Source organism: Aphanomyces invadans (genome assembly GCF_000520115.1).
Source record: "Aphanomyces invadans strain NJM9701 unplaced genomic scaffold supercont1.4, whole genome shotgun sequence".
Classification (NCBI taxonomy): domain Eukaryota; phylum Oomycota; class Saprolegniomycetes; order Saprolegniales; family Verrucalvaceae; genus Aphanomyces; species Aphanomyces invadans.
In genome coordinates, this window is record NW_008580149.1 from 1114133 (window position 1) to 1114680 (window position 548).

The following is a 548-nucleotide window of genomic DNA, read 5'->3' on the forward strand; positions in this document are numbered from 1 at the left end:
TACCCTCCCAACGCATCGTACATTGCGACGGTGCAAGCCGCGCCCGACCTGTTTCCGTGCATGATGGGAAGTGCGCCGATTTCCCACAACACGTCGGTGTGGCCCGAGCAGCAAGACTGCTTTTGGCCGTCGGATCCTGTTGGACTGCACAGATTGGGGGCTTATGGATAGGCCCCAAGCTGTGCAGTCCAAACAGTGCCGTGGGTCGCCAATGCGTCGCCGGCTTTGTGTGCGTCTCCAACTACGACAGCGGAGGAAACCCTCGCTTCAAGTACATGGAGCACCAGCGTCGTTGTGTAGGTAGCAAAAGTCGGTTCTGCTGGCGTCCCTGCCGCCCGAGCGCGCCAAGCCGAGACCTGTCGACGTCGCCGCGGCCCGGCCGCCGTCGACGCGGCTCAGCATTGCCGTCCAGTCGTCGTGGAGACGGCACGTCTCTGTAGTACGTACGGACTCGAATGAGCACGCTCGCCAGCCGATGGCATTTCTTCCGTCGCGGTACAAGTTTCAATTTCAAATCTTACTGCTCGAAATGAATGTATTAGTTCTCG